Source organism: Mytilus galloprovincialis, chromosome 3 (genome assembly GCF_965363235.1).
Source record: "Mytilus galloprovincialis chromosome 3, xbMytGall1.hap1.1, whole genome shotgun sequence".
In the NCBI taxonomy this organism is placed as follows: domain Eukaryota; kingdom Metazoa; phylum Mollusca; class Bivalvia; order Mytilida; family Mytilidae; genus Mytilus; species Mytilus galloprovincialis.
Genome location: NC_134840.1, coordinates 78,137,774 through 78,150,602, shown reverse-complemented (window position 1 = coordinate 78,150,602; position 12,829 = coordinate 78,137,774). Strand labels below are relative to the sequence as shown.

Below are 12,829 nucleotides of genomic sequence, written 5' to 3'. Positions count from 1 at the left end.
TTTTTAATTTCATTTCAAAAGAGATAAATATTTTTACCTTGAAGTGGAACTATCCAAATCTCAGTTTGTTTCTTTTTATTAGATGCAATACATAATGATCTCGTGCTGTTTCCAGGTGTCTTCAGCATTTTCTCATCAGATGAATTTTTCTACCCTTTTCAGTCACTATAAAGTGTTACAACTTAAATTTAGACGCAACACATAAATAGTAATTGGAAAGGTACTGCCATTGCATGTGTTATGCAGAAACTAATTTAAAATCGATGTGATATTATGAGGTGGTCAAGAAATGAACTTTGTGATAATCAACTTGTTCCCCAAACCTGAAATAGTTCTATCGTCTGCTTTCAAAGTACTTTTTAAATTGATGTGACCGTCTTTCGCCTGAAATGTATGCCATACTGACATTTTCAGCATGTTTAAGATAACTAAATGACAACTGCGTCTTCAAAACAACTGTTTACTTTCAGTTTGTGTTTATCGTGTCTTTCGATGTAAAATCTAGAGACGTTCCGAAATCCTGCACTTGTGTCAACTCGGCCAATATAGAATAACTCGGCCAATACAGGAAAAAATCTGTATTGGCCGAGTTATTCTGTATTGGCCCAGTTTACACATTATATTGCATTGGCAGTTTTCATCATATTAAGTCCAATAACAGTGTAGTTAGTTAATAATATCATATTCTTACTAAAATTGATATTAATTTTATCAAATTACATTATTACTGACAGTTTATAAAAATATATCACAAGAGTAACTATATTCCAAGTCTGGCTAAGCCTTCGTCCTTTTAAAAGTCAAGATGTTGAAGATCGTGTTGTTGTTTGCTCTCCTCTGTGTATATGGTATAAAGTTCAAAAATTGAAAATATTTAATTTTTAAATTTACATTTTCGTTCTTATCATTGTTATCTGCATAGACTTGATTTAGCTTAATGTTGGTAATGGTCAGTGTGATATTCTATGTTATGTTCTAATTCATAACTTCAAGCGAACATAAATTATTTACAAAATAAACTCAACACCTTTGTATGGGATCAGCTCGCCTGAATGTGTGCAGCAAAGCTTTAATTTTATTAAAGACAAATGCAATGTAATAATGTTCATCAGTGTTAATTACTGTCTGCATAGGCCGCTGCAGGTAACAAACACAAAAACCAATCTACAAAAATAAAAACAATTTTCATTATGTACGCAAATACATATTATGAATCAAATAAAGATTCTGTTCTTACACACATTATTATTCACATCAAGGATCTGTATAGTAACTATACAAATCCTTGTTCACATTAATAAAAAATAACACAAATAAAATACATTAAGTCGGGTGGGAGAGTGGGAAACTTTACTGCACCAAAAGCGAACCTCGAATGACAATATCTTTAATTTACAAAACCGCCAAAAATATAGCACGGAATATTTGAAATGACCTTATTCAAATATTATGGTCAGTTCTAACTCGACCAATGGAAAACATTTAACCTATTATATACTTTCAAACACGTGTAAATTTATAAACAAATACACGTGGTAATGTTTACATACCGGTGTACATAACTTTAATAGATATATTTCATATGTTTGCATTAAAACGCAAATATAGGAAGAAATATTAAAAACAATAATGTGTGGCGCTTTCGTACCGCAGATGTTAGGGCCTTTCCTTTTCTTCTTTTTATAAATTGTCGTTTTTAAACTTGAAATAATTATCTTTTTTCTTTGAATTATCAGCTTTAAATTTATCTACTTATTATTTGCAGCTAAAGTTTTGTTAAAATGTAAAAGAAAATTAAGCTAAAATTGAGAAAGGAAATGGTGAATATGTCAAAGCGACAACCACCCGACCATAGAGCAAACAACAGCCGAAGGCAACCAATGGGTCTTCAATGTAGCGAGAATTCCCGCACCCGTAGGTGTCCTTCAGCTGGCCCCTAAAATATGCATAATAGTACAGTGATAATGGACGTCATACTAAACTCCGAATTATACACAAGAAACTAAAATTTAAAATCATACAAGACTAACAAAGGCCAGAGGCTCCTGACTTGGGACAGGCGCAAAATTGCGGCGGGGTTAAACATGTTTATGAGATCTCAACCCTCCCCCTATACCTCTAGCCAATGTAGAAAAGTAAAACAATAACAATACGCACATTAAAATTCAGTTCAAGAGAAGTCCGAGTCTGATGTCAAAAGATGTAACAAAAGAAAATAAATAAAATGACAATAATACATAAATAACAACAGACTACTAGCAGTTAACTGACATGCCAGCTCCAGACCTCAATTAAACTGATTGAAAGATTATGTCTTCATCATATGAATATCAGGTACAATCCCTCCCGTTAGGGGTTTAGTATCATACTATCATAAAATATATGAGAAGAACATAACCCGTGTCATGCCAACAACTGTTTTTTAGAAATAAATGTGTTTAGTTCCGATGCAAAGACCCTATCAGTGAATCAATGTTAAAGCCAAAATATGCAATCTTTAATGACCTGACAACAGTATCGTAACTATATCCCCTTTTAATAAGTCTATTTAAAGGTTTTGTTAGTTTCTGAGGAGAATACTGACATTTTTGTGCTTTATAAAGAATATTTCCATAAAATTTTGGATGTGAAATACCTGAACGTATAAGATGTCTGCATGTTGAGTTATATTTACGAATTATTTCCTTATACCGGTGATAAAATTTAGTAAATGTTTTGACCAGTTTGTGATATCGAAAACCCTGGTGTAATAATTTTTCAGTAATACATAAATTTCTCTCGCTAAAATCTAATACATTGTTACATACACGAGCGAATCGTACAAGTTGAGATATATAAACACCATAAGATGGTGACAAGGGAACGTCACCATCTAAAAATGGATAATTAACAATAGGAAATGAAAAATCATTTCTTTTATCATAAATTTTTGTATTAAGCTTCCCGTTTATGATATAGATATCAAGATCGAGGAAAGGGCAGTGGTCATTGTTATCATTAGCTTTATTTAAAGTAAGTTCTACAGGATAAATTTCTTTAGTATACATACTGAAGTCGTCATTATTTAGAGCCAATATATCATCCAAATATCTAAAAGTATTGTTAAATTTTTGTATCAAATGTTGTTTTGATGGGTCTTTGCTAATTTTAGTCATAAATTGTAACTCATAACAATACAAAAACAGGTCCGCAATAAGTGGTGCACAGTTAGTCCCCATTGGAATTCCAATAACTTGACGATATACGGAATCTCCAAAGCGAACAAAAATGTTATCAAGTAAAAATTCAAGTGCATAAATAGTATCAAAGCATGTCCAATTGACATAGTTCTTTTGTTTATTGCTACTAAAAAATGATCTAAAAGAGTTTGAACATATGTACTCGCATTCCGACTTTTTAAATGCCCAGTTAATTAGGGATGTGAATTTTTTCTTAATAAGAATATGAGGCAAAGTGGTATATAGGGTAGAAAAATCAAAACTTTGAACAGATTCAAAATCACCAATATATGCATGCAATTTATCAAGTACTTCCAACGAGTTTTTGACACTCCAAAAGTAATTAATTCCACTATTTTCAAAGGCCTTATTTGAACAATTTATTATCAGGTTTTTTATTGTACCAAGTGTACTAGTAAGTAAAACAGACAATTTAGTAGTTGAACAATGGCTGGAAGATGAAATAAATCTATATTTGTAAGGTTTTTTGTGCAGCTTCGGAAGCCAGTACATAGTTGGGACTTTCATTGTGTTTGGTTCTGCTTGTAAAGAAGTAGCTAAAAGTTTATGTTTGTTACAGATGTCGTTTTCTGAAAATGAAGTCAGTTGGAATGTTGGTGAATTCGTGATTTCCTTTTGCAGAACCTCTATATAAAATTTACGTCAAACAATAATGATATTATTAGCAGCTTTATCAGCCGGGACAAAAACAAATTCCTTGGCTAGTTCTGTTAGTTTATTTTTGATACGCGAAATAGGGTTTTTATAGTTTTTGTTGAGGGTAAAATGTTCTTTAAAATGTTGTATTCGAATATCAACTATCTTCATTACTGAATTAAAAAAAGAGTCCAAAGATTTTTTGTCAGCTTTTTCCCGTTTTACCCATTTCAAACAGTAGGCGCGGAGTGAGTCGTTGATGATATTACGACACTCATTCCAGTTAACAGTTGACGGGGGACGATATTTAGGTCCTTTACTGAGGAATGATTTTAACTCTCGGTCGCGAACGATGTTAAGGTCTCCTGTTATAACATGGGAAATTGGTCCATAGGTGTATTCTGAATTACTGCAATTACACGACATAGGTGTATTTTCAGTGATATTTACATCTTTACACAATTGGCTATAATTAAACACATATTTTCGGGTAGATTTCTTGTAAATATAACAAATGAGAGGGAGTTCAGTATTATCAAAATATCCAGGAATTTGGTCTTTAACAGAATGGTCGTTAAAAATACCGGCAATATTTACAAAATCAAAACCTTTATTGACATACTTTATTTTAATAAAATGTTTTTTATGATCTTCAGGGCGATCAATTTTTGGAAACAGTTTAGAATAACAATATGCCATTATAATTTGGACAATTTCATACTTAGGACTGTAATATGAAATTGTGTTGCAATCCTCTAAAATTTTATTTAATTTATTTATAGGTAAAGAACAAAGCTTGGTTAACAGATAATGTCTGCCGTTGTTTTTTGAAATGGAAATTAGGTCCGAAATATTTGTATGGTTGGTCCGAAATTTTCTTTGATTGCGATTTTTTCTGCGTCCATGAGAACGATTTTTACGAACAGTTTTAGAAACTATATCCAAAATGTTAACAGAATCGGTTCTTGATATATTGCCAATTCCCATGATATTATCATTAAGACCGAGAGGGTAGACTGTCTGTAATTTTTTAATCCAATTTAATTCATTTATTTTTCGTGATCGTACAAACTTGGAATGAGATTCACCAGGCTGCTTATTTACTACTTCTAAAGGTTGAACTGTTAAATATTTAATAGGATGACTGTGCTTCTTAAGATGTTGATAAATGATACTTTTGAATTTATTGGGTCTTTTAAAACGATACAGGTGTTCTTGCGTGCGTTTAGATAAATATCGCCCAGTTTCACCTACGTACTGAATACCGCATCCCGGTTTGTTTCATGTGAGTAAATAAATAATACTGTTTGTTTTTCAAGTAATATCAGTTTCAAAATTTAGAGAAAATGTGCGACCATTAAATGTGGACCTTACTGTATTGTTGGTGGAAAGACGGGGACACGTAAGTCATTTTTTGGCATGACACTTATCGATAGAAGGGTAACCACGATTTTTATTGTTAAAAACGTTAGCTATTGTAGTATTTTTAGATAAGCGATTCTGAAGTTTGAGACGTGTAGATACCCTTTGAACGAGTTTAGTATTTAATATTTTTCCATTTCTAAGCTTCATATTTGTTTTTTGGTATGTAGATTTATTACAAAGGAGCAAAGACTGGCGTCCAGAATATGAACCATCACACAGTAGATTAAATTGTGTAAAAATGATAAACTGTTCGGCTCAAGACGTCAAATGCTTATTGTCATAAGTTACCCGACAAATTTAACAAAAGATAGGGTATATCAAGGTAGCGACTGACGTCTGACTAAATAGATGAATGGGGCTGAATATTAAAATACTACTTTTTGATAGATATTCCTAAAGTAATGAACATAGAGAAGTTCTCGCTCGGACACACACTCCATAATCTAGTATAATATAAGAGCATAAACCTTAAGCACGGGGAGGCACTCTACTGTCTCCACACGGCACTAAAGACTAGTCGATTTGTTGAGATGAGCTAAGGTTTGCACGTGATCATGATATCTCGAATGCTACGATGCCTTGTATTTATAGATTATCGTTTTTTTTTTTTTTTTGTGCATTATTTCCTTTGATTTTTTTTTGTTATAATTTTTCATATCATGATACTGGCTGAAACGGAATGTTATCGCTAGAAACTAAGGAGGCACGTGGCGCTGCTAATGAAATTAACATGAAATTGACAACGTTATCAAAGGTAAAATAGCGATAAACAGATTATCATCGGTCATCTTAACTCGATTGCTTTTCTCTGTAATTATCTTTAATCGTCTCAGCTAGATTGACTTTCTCGCTTGACCGGAAAGTGAGAAAAAAAATCGAGTTAAGATGACCAACATAATATGTTTATCGCCATTTTACCTATGACGACATTGTCAATTTAATGTCAATTTCATTAGCAACGCCACGTCCCTCCTTAGTTTCTAGCGATCATTTTCCACCTCAAGTGTGTAGAATGATATGAAAAATTATCACAAAAAAGATAAAAAAAAAATGCAAAAAATAGCGATAATTATAGATTATCGTTGATCATCTCAACGAGACCGATTTTTTTTTCTCGCTTCAGCTGTTACGACAAGCAAGACGTGCCGTGCTCCCTTAGTTTCTTCTGATAATGTTTAATATTTTTCATTTTTCATAAAAGAAATTATCAGTCAGCAAGATCAAAGGAAAATTTCGTAAAATAGCGATAAATACTTAATAATGAAATATTCTCTCCACTATCTTCTACTAAGAAATAAATAGTGTGTACCCAAGACAGGCGAAGGAAGTCAACTTAGGAGGGCTGTAATTGGATGTAAGGGTACAATATCATTTTTTTTTTATTATCTATGAATTACTGCAGTGTGTAAATTTACAATATAAATTGAAAAAACTATTGAAATATTTTCTATAGAATTATTCGAAAAGGCTTCCTTCCAAAATTTCTTAAATTTGGTGTAAAATGACGGTGGGCATGGATAACAAACAAGCTCCGTTGCAAATTGTTATAAAAACTGGTAAATTTAGAAAATGTTAGTACTGTCGCCTATGGCAGAATAAATAGTTCCGTTTTCCCTACATATCGTTCATGAAGTATAAATAAATATGTCAAATTGAATACAAAATGATTCATTGCTTAGACAGATGAACTGAAATTGAAATTGTGTATTCGGAAGAGTAAAAAAAAAGAAAGTAAATGAAAAGAATGTTAAATTCAAAGTTTCCCAATCCATTGTAAATAAATAAAAATAAACAAGACTCGGTGTTTCGTTTAATAAATAATATTCGGATACTATAAGATACAATAATGTATATGCCTGCTTTCATTAATTTTTGTTGAAAAAGCATAATGAATTTTTGCAAGGCATTCGAGGGAAAAAATGCAAGTTAAAAAGAACACTTTTAACTTGACATTGTGGGCCTATTGATCGATACTAGATCAATTGGCCGTTTCAGAGTCTAAAGAATCATGGGTAATAAAATTGTTCGTACCCCAAAGCGAAAGTAACATCACTTCTTCGGTTGAATTTCCATTGTTTATGACATTTTTAACCATTCACGACGGTTTGGTGTACACTTTTCAAAATATTACCCAGGATGCATTAGATTCTGAACGGAAAATTCAGGTCGTTTAGTACAGTTCTACAAATATGAACCAGAGACTATGATTCACAATCCTGTTTTGCGTTACTATTTCACAAATGATGAGGTAAATACCGAACTTCAAGTCAAATTCGAATCCGAAAGTCCTTTATAACATGTCAAAATCGAATCCGAAAGTCCTTTATAACATGTCAAATTCGAATCCGAAAGTCCTTTATAACATGTCAAACTCAAAAGCTGAAACACATCAAACGAATGTTAAACAACTGTTATATTCCTGACGTGGTACATGCATTTCCTTATAGAAAATGGAGGATTAAACCTGGTTTTATAGCTAATGTAGCTAAACCTCTAAGTATTCTATCAAACAAAAAAAGATCACTTCTTGATACCAAAAAAGTAAAGTGTAGTGTTTAAACAAACGTCTGCTCTTTGGTAGGGTTGTTGTCTCTTTTACATTTTCCCCATTTCCATTTTCAATTCTATTAAAGATGATAGATTTTTTTTCAGAGTAGTTAGAAAGTGTTATTTTCAAAATAGAATGATAGATAAAAGTCTCTGAACATTGTTAAAATTCATAGATTTTATATATAAAAAAAGCAATAAACAGCACACTTTTTCATAAACTGTACATGGGATAAGCATTATTTTATGAATAGAAAGAAACACTTAAAGATAAAATTTTGAATAATTCAGAAATAGCTTTTATAGAATCATACATTTCTTTGTTTATATAATAACAAGTCTAACATTTAAAACAAAAAGGTTTTTGCATAAAATTAGTTTGGCAAAATTCCTCTGCATTTATCTTATAACTCGGCCATTTATAAAATCCTCATTTTTAAAATTATATACACATGTACAGTATTACATCTTGTTCAGTCTTATGTTTTTTATGTTGTGTGTTGTGTATTGATGTTCGTCTGTTTTTTTGTTGTTGTTTTTTTTTTTAAATTAGGCCATTACGTTGTCAATTTATTTCGAATAATGATTTTGAAATTTAAAAAGAAGATGTGGTATGATTACCAATGAGACAACTCGCCACAAGAGACCAAATGAAACATCAATCAAAAATTACAGATAACCCTACGGCCTTTAACAATAAGCAAGTCCGTTTGGAATGATCCGCCTCTCTTTGATGTGTATGCCATTAGTTTTTAATACTGAACTCAGAGGAAAATTCAAAACGGAAAGTCCCTAATCAAATGGCAAAATCAAATTGACAACAACTGTTATATTCCTGACTTGGTACAGGCATTTTCTTGTGCAGAAAATGGAGGATTGAACCTGGTTTTATAGCGCTAAATCTCTCACCTGTATGACAGTCGCATCAAATTCCATTATATATTATGGTAAAATGGGTAAAGTTGTCAAAATATTGGTACCGCAGTCAATTTTACAGAAAATACTAAATTGTGATTCAAAACTATACTGTGATGGAGATGATTTTAAGTATCGATATTTTGCATATAATGATTCATGGGAATAGGGAATCAAAACCAAAAAATATGTCAGAGTAAAAATATAATATGTCTCAAAGATTGATTGATTAATCATTTATTGTTGGTTGATGAACGTTCAGTGGCAACTATTTCATGAATGTTCAGGACTCTAACAAATAGAAAAAACACACGAGAGGTAGGTTCTGTATCAAAGCCGTCGATGAAGTTCGTTATGAAAATTTAACGAGCCAATATATTATAGTATCGTCAAAGTATTGAGTACCCCTTTATATTAGTTGCTCTGTATACAAAAGTCAAGTATAACGTAAAACGTGTCTTTTTATTTTTGTCTCCCTTTATCCCAATTTTGTAAAATTTAATTTTTGCAAACTAATTTTGTTTTGGTTTTTTTTTGTTACTATTTTTTACATTATAATTTCAGTACTACCAGAATATATCAAAGACAATAATTGAAGAGATGACTGCCCATCCCGACCTATGCGTGAAGCAGTAAATGCTTTTGGTATTGGCATTTTATGTGTACGTCCAAGCTGTAACTGTTACATATTGTTTATAAATTACAATGATTGTTAAATGTATTTTGTTTGTTTTATTCTACAGCGTTTTTTTTTTTTTAATATTGGTCTGCTTTCTAAAAATTATCCAATAAATTAGGCAACAATTTGCGTTTAAATACCTACTTAAGAGATGATAAGAAGACACTGCTCCTACTATAACATTTCATATCAAAGAAATCCCCGTTCACATGGTTACAATCTACACATTCAATCATTTATAGGTTGCATTTCTGTAAATATTGACAATCCAATTTCCCATAGTAACTCCTTTTGGGGCTAACACTGTGACACTTTTACTGTGAAGTTTCATGAAAAGTATCATAATTTTTATCCTAGATTAGAAAGTTGATATTCACTACTACTGTGCGGCATATTTTAAACATTTACTAGTACACACCCGTGATATCGAGGGTCCGTGACTGAATTAAAGTATATAACTATGCGTAAGCCTTATTTTAGTATTGGTATTGTCATCTGCATGATAAAGTCAGAACACACCCGTGATATCGAGGGTCCGTGACTGAATTAAGTATATATATATGCGTAAGCCTTTTTTTAGTATTGGTATTGTCATCTGCATAATAAAGTCATGCCGATTATAAAGTGCAATGTTTTCTCTGCTTTCAAAATCTTTGTGTTTAAATCCGTCTATTTGGAACTTCTCAATTATTGGTAATATTAATTATTTGGAAAACAAACCAAAACAATTAACAGCATTGTCCTATATTAGTTATAAATAAAATTGAATTCTTTGATTCGCTGTTTTACGTCATGCCCGCTAACAAATTGAAAACTGTACCTATACGCCTTTTTTTACGTCCAGATTTTCAGTTTTCATATTATCATCTTAGAAATTCTTACTGATTAAAATATTACAATAGGGAACAATTTGACAATGATTGAATTTAGTAGTGTCAACCCTGCATGTGATTATGACCCGTGTATATAGCGAAATCCGAAATACACCGTTGGTGGTCAGCCTGTCAAATGTGAAACGTAAAGATAAGGCAATAGATAACATGTGAATATACTATTGGTATCGGTATCGGATTCGACCCGGAACGTGTTAATTATTGGCAATATTAATTATGTGGAAAACAAGAGGGTCTGGAGTCACCATTGTCCTATATTAGCTATATATTAAATTGAATTCTTTGATTTGTCGTTTTTACCCCATGATGGCTGACAAATTGGACCTCGTTGTTTTAGTATTATAGATATAGCCTGATCTTGTTTCAGTTGAAACTTATTCTTAAATGTTATGCTAGCCCTACCTTTACTTTTTACATACTTCAGAATTAATTTTTCACCGTAATAGTTTGTTTTTATGCCAGTAACAGTCCCAAGGTATGTCTATATGAGATGAATTATATAGATCATATCTGGCGTAGCATGAAGAAAAACATTTTTTTTAAAAGAGAGTCGACCCCAATTCAATCTTAAATGTTGGATATTGCATGAATTAGGCTTCTTTCATGGTTGTGGCTTGTTATATATTTCGTGCATGAATAAGAATTTCTCCTATCGCAATTCACGGAGTGAGATACGGGAAAAGGATATGAATATCTGCATTAATTTGATTGACCTATCAGCATCACAAGACGATATTGCGGCATTTCCATTAGCTATTTGTTAGTTCATTGATGACTCTCAAAGGTTGAGACGATGTACGTTTCGTCTAGGGCACCAAACCATACAAGCAGTCACACATTTCACTTGACAATCTTCTGTGTTGTCAAATTTTGTTACATTCTGAAGAGTACCCCTTGTTATTGTTGGGGTTCGTGTTGCTTATTCTCTAGTTTTCTATGTTGTGTCATGTGTACTATTGTTTGTCTGTTTGTCTTTTTCGTTTTTAGCCATGGCGTTGTCAGTTTCTTTTCGATTTATGAGTTTGTCTGCCCCTCTGGTATCTTTCGTCCCTCTTTGATAAAAGGTTTTAAATAAAGACATCATAGACACCATGAATGAAATTTTGCATTTACGCCAGACGCGCGTTAAATGTGTGATGTTAAAATTTGACACTGGAAATAGACATGCCTATAAATTGTTTATTTTGGACTTTTTATTAATATTTCGATAAATGTTTTACATGGTTTTAAATCAAATATGAGAATTTGAGTCAAATCGGTGAACATGCATTTGACAGCTAGTGCCCCTTTGAAAAACGTTACTTGAAACGCTCAATAATATTTGCCCTTTTATGTTATATAATGCTGATGATAGGAATTGATGTCCTTTTCATGAGAACAATCTCTATTTTGTACTCATTTTTCAATAGATAAGTAAGGATATTTGGTATAACTACCAATAAGACAATTTCAAGCAGAACCGCCTCCATTAATATGCAAAATCAATGCTACATAGTCAGCTATCAAAGACCCCGCCATGTCGATGTAAATGACACTATTTATTTCGAACATCCGGTGCGTTATTTTTGGTTTTACAGTCGTTATCAAAAAAAGCTCAAAACCCAAACAGTCAGTGTAAAAAATCGACAAATATAACGCCTACCCATGTTTAAACGAGTATAGTGGATGACATGACGGAATGATTTTTAATTTCATTTTTTTTTTGTTAGAGGTATTTTTGCTTTGTATCGATCAGATATATAAATCCTTTCAAACGGATTTTTTTATAGTTTATTTGTATGGTGAACTGTTAGAGGAAAATTTTCGCACTTTCAATTAGTTTGACTCGCCACATTATATGTATCCGAAATACACCGTTGGTTGTGCGCCTGTCAGATTCGGAACGTAAAGATATGGTTATAGATAACATGTGAATATACTATTGGTATCGGTATCGGATTCTACGTACCCGGAACGTGTTAATTATTGGCAAGTAATATTCTATTCGTTTTGCAACTATATGTTAAGATAAAAAAATTAACGACGTTTTTGTCTACAATTGTCTATCCTGTCACTGTAGTCATAGCAACCATAGTAACAGGATAGCCATAACAGGATAGACAAATTTCTTTGTTTTTGATTGCTGTTGTGGAATAACTACTCATTTTGGTGAAGTGATTATGGTTTTCTATTGTGAATTTGGTTTCCAACACGTTATTGCACTTTTAACAAGCATACTGTTGGTGTAATTAATCAAAGTTGTTGGTAACAGCATAGACATGAAAAAATTACACTATTTTTTCACTTAATGTCTTGAATTTTTTTTCTCTACACTGTCGTTCAAGAAACGAGGCGTTTTAAATGTAAAGATCACTTTGAACTTTTGAAATCATCACTGACTGATTCAATATCCATAGGGAGAATAATTCAACGGCTGATTTAAGGGCATACGATACAGTTTTGATCCCGTATTTACAGTTTGATGTTCCATAAAAAAATAACCTATATGGAAATTT

The 12,829-nt window shown here is 32.1% G+C and overlaps 1 long non-coding RNA gene across 1 annotated transcript; it reads left to right on the top strand.

Annotated features, from left to right (window-relative positions):
- The first annotated feature begins 7,463 nt into the window (after positions 1 to 7,463).
- Positions 7,464 to 10,215, top strand: LOC143066581 (uncharacterized). The gene is made up of 2 exons (XR_012975684.1): positions 7,464 to 7,548; positions 9,327 to 10,215. It is a non-coding gene; the product is annotated as an uncharacterized LOC143066581 (long non-coding RNA).
- Positions 10,216 to 12,829: the final 2,614 nt, after the last annotated feature.